The sequence below is a fragment of the Chrysochloris asiatica genome, unplaced genomic scaffold (assembly GCF_000296735.1).
Source record: "Chrysochloris asiatica unplaced genomic scaffold, ChrAsi1.0 scaffold00203, whole genome shotgun sequence".
Lineage (NCBI taxonomy): Eukaryota > Metazoa > Chordata > Mammalia > Afrosoricida > Chrysochloridae > Chrysochloris > Chrysochloris asiatica.
The window spans coordinates 1,438,490-1,442,679 of NW_006408721.1; positions in this window are offsets into that span (position 1 = coordinate 1,438,490).

Sequence of the window (4,190 nt, forward strand, 5' to 3'; positions counted from 1 at the left end):
AGAAGCAAGGGCTAGCGTACCCGAGTTCCGCCTCCCAGACGCCCACAGCCTCTGCGCGGAAGGAGTGGAACACTGGGGGAAAAGTTCGCTCAGCACCTCTCTGAAATGTACTCTAGTTTTGCTCCGCGATTATTCATTTCAAAACAAATTCTAACATGAACAAGGTTCAAGAGCAGCTTCCTTCCAGAAACCCTTAAACCTCAAGCCAGTGCTGACTGCAGTTCTTTTGGGTTCAGGTCTCCAAATCCTGGGAAAAGCCTCATTCAAGGACCTGTCCCATAGTGAATACGATCACTACGGAAGAAAGTGGAAACACGAAAGACCAGACATCAAGACCGTATTTTTAGGATGGACCCTATATTCAGAATTAGAAGAGCAAGAACAAACACAGGTTGTTAATTTAGTGGTCAAAAGGCAGAATGCAAACCATCATAAGGTCTGTGACCTGAAGACTATGATCAAGGACTTTCAGACACTCAGAGTCAGACATTTTAAGCATTTTTAATTTACTTTGAGTGAAACGTGAGCCATTGAAAGCTCCTGTTACAGTTTAACAGGATCTCTTTGATTGATGTGATGAGCATAGATTGTAGAGGGGCTAGATTGGAAGCAATTCAGAGCATTGACCAGGGCAAAAAATAACTGAACATTCAGAGGCTCACGATAGGATAGAACTTCTGCTACCAGTTGGAACAAACTAAGACACTATAGGATGAACCCTCCAGCAGAAAACAATGATAAAACTTGGACATCATACAAAAATCTGAATATATTGATCTTCAACAGAAGCAGACACACTGTGGAAGAAAGGGTAAAGTTTGCTTAGAGCATGGCAGGTGGAGGACTCTATAAGAAAGTTTCCTTCTTCTTGACCTTTAGCTTGGAACAAGTGCTGTCTAGCAGGCAGAATCAGCAGCAGTACAACTTCCCAGTTTTTCTGTTCATGGGGAATCAGAAAAAATAAAGCCAAATACAAAGAGATTGGAGACTCTCAGAAGGGTAGGAGCCAGAGAAGGGCTCCTTAAACTCTGTCTACTGTCCTCTCTGACAGAGCTCAAATGAAACAGATGCAAAGCATCTCAGTTCGGAACAAAAGATCTGTTCTGAGATCAGAACTGTCCATCAAAGGAACAGAGTTTTCTGTTCAAAACCAGAAAAGAAAACTTCCCCTAATATGATAACTCATCATAGAAAAATAATAAAATCCAGAATATCCTCAATTTAACTTTCATAAAGTCCAGATGCAATCCAAAATTATCCATCATACAAAACAAAATAAGAAAAACGATCACATTCTTTAGAGTCTGGCCCTGAGATAAATCAAATGTCAGAACTAGTATAAGGATTCCAAAGCTGCTGCTATAAAAAAAAAAAAAAACCCTGGTAACATAGTGAATTATGAGTTGGGCTGCTAACCACAAGGTCAACATTTGAAATCTACCAGTTGCTCCATGGGAGAAAGATGAGGCTTTCTGCTCTCTTAAAGATTTGCAGCCTCAGAAACCCAATGCTTAATTATGAGTCAGAACAGACTCCAGAGCCCTTACCAACAATTACAACTGTCCTCAATAAAGTAAAAAAGTAGACAAATAGGAAATCTCAGAAGAAAAAAAGTAAAAAGAACTAAATGGAAATTTTAGAACTGAAAAATTACTCTTTTGGAAATTAAAAAAAAATTCATTCTGTCTACTACAGCCAAATAGATATTACAGAGAAAAGATTAAGTGAACTTTAAGGTTGTTAACTGCCATCGAGTTGGTTCCAACTCATAGTGACCAAGGAGCAGGTGGTGAGTTTAATAGTCCAGTGCTTATTCTTTTACACCACACCAGGACTCCAAACTTTAAGGTGATAGTTGTGGTGGTATGCAGTGGAGTCAGTTTCAACTCATAGTGATCCTATATAGCATTTCCTAGGCTGTAAATCTTTGTTGTTGTTAGGTGCTGTCAAGCCAATTACAACTCATAGCAGCCTTAGGCACAACACAACAGAATAGTGCCGGCTCCTGTACCCCCCTCACAATCCTTATGCTTGAGCCCATTACTGCTGCCACCCTGCCAATCCATCTCATTGGGGAATTTCCTGTTTTTCACTGACCCTCCACTTTACCAAGCATGATGTCCTTCTCCAGGAACTGGTTCATCTTGATAGAATGTCAAAGTATGAGAGATGAAATCTTGCTTTCCTGGCTTCTAATTCTATCATGCAGTTTCCAGCATCATTTCTATCACCAAGGCTATGTTTACCAACTACTGATCCTTCATTTTTGTGTCCAACCTTCGTATTCTAATTTCCAATAATTATAATACATCTTGATTGCATGCTTGGTCAGTTTCAGTTTGAAGAATTTGGTAAAATTCTTCAATTTCATCATCACTGGCTTTAGTGGCTGGTGCATAAATTTTAATAATAATAGCATTAACTGGTCTTCCTTGTAGGCATATGGATATGATCCTATCCCAGACAACATTGTGCTTCAAGACAGATCTACAAATGTTCTTTTTGGTGATGAATACAATGCCACTCTTCTTGAATTTGTCATTCCCAGCATAGCAAACTATATGAATGTCAGCTTCATAATGGCCAATACCAGTCTATTTCAACTCACTAATGCCTAGGATATTGATCTTTATGAGTTCTGTTGCATTTTTGACAACTTTCAATTTTTCAAGATCCATACTTTGCGCATTACATGTTCAGATTATTAATAAATGTTTACAGCTGTTTCTCTTCATTTTGAGTTGTGCCACATCAGCAAAGTAACATCCTGAGAGCTTTATTCCATTCACATCATCATGTTCAACCTTACTTTGAGGAGGCCGCTCTTCTGCATTCATATTTTAAACGTCTTCCATCCTTCTGCACTATATCTGACAATGCCCCACTATTCTTCATAAGGTTTTCTGTGACTAACTATTCAGAAGTAGTCTGTCTCTCTTTCTTCCTAGTCTGTCTTTGTCTGGAAGCTCATCTGAAACCTGTCCACCCTGAGTGACCCTGCTGGTATGTAAAATACCTGTGGCATAGCTTCTAGAATCAGAGCTTCTAGAATCAGAGCTTCTAGAATCAAGCCACCACAGGAGGACAAGCTGACAGACGAGTAGTGGTTGATCTCATTTAGATGATTTTCTAAAGGAGCACCATTCTCAAAGGTGGCATTCTTTATTCAATGAGCTAATCTGTCATCTAGCTAACAGCTAGATTTGGGGGCTAGTTTCAGATCAAAGTCTAGACTATCTCAGGGTGTTAGTTGCAAGAAGTACTTCAGTCTTAGCCAGTCTAATAAGTCTGTTTCGTTGTTGTTATGTTTTTGTTTTTATCAATATGAGGTTCTGTTTCATGTTTTTCTTCTCTTCTATCAAGGTACATTTATTGTGGCAATTAAAGATTATAGTGCCCTCTTTGAGCATTTGATAGAACTAGACAATGTCTAGCAAAGACATTTATTGATTTATCTAATGCTGTTATAACAGAAATACCTTAAGTGGGTGGCTTAAAAAACAAATATTCTGTCAGTTTAGCAGGCTAGAAGTCCAAATTCAGAGTGCTGGCTCTAGGGAAATGTTTTCTCGCAGTGTTGGCTCTGAAGGAAAGTCCTTGTCCTATTTCACCATCTTGGGTTCAGTGTTCCTTGGAGTGCTACAAATGTTTTGGCATTAGTCTTCCCCTGGATCTATGAGCTTCTCAGCACAGGAAACTTGACTCAAAAGGACAAGTTCTTCACCCAGCTCTTCTTTCTTGGCGGGTGGTGGTTATGTGCTGTAAAGTTGGTTCCGACTCATAGCAACCCTGCACAGGGTTTCCGAGGCTGTAAATCTTTACAGAAGCAGAAAGTCTCTTCTTTCTCCCGCAGAACAGCTGGTAATTTCTAACTAGCTGACCTTGCTGACAGAATCCTGAAAGCAGCTAGGGAAAAGAGAAGTGTAACATACAAAGGCAAGCAAATCAGATTAAGCTCCGATCTGTCAATAGAAACCATGCAGACAAGAAGGCAATGGTGAGACATATATAAACCCTGAAAGAAAAAACTGCCACCCAAGAATCCTCTACCCAGCAAAGCTGTCAGTCAAATATGATGGTGTAATCAAAACATTCCAAGATAAACAAAAGCTAAGGGATTTTGCCAAAGCCAACCCTGCTATGAAAAATATCATAAAGAAAGTTCTGTGGACTGAAAACCAACAAGAACA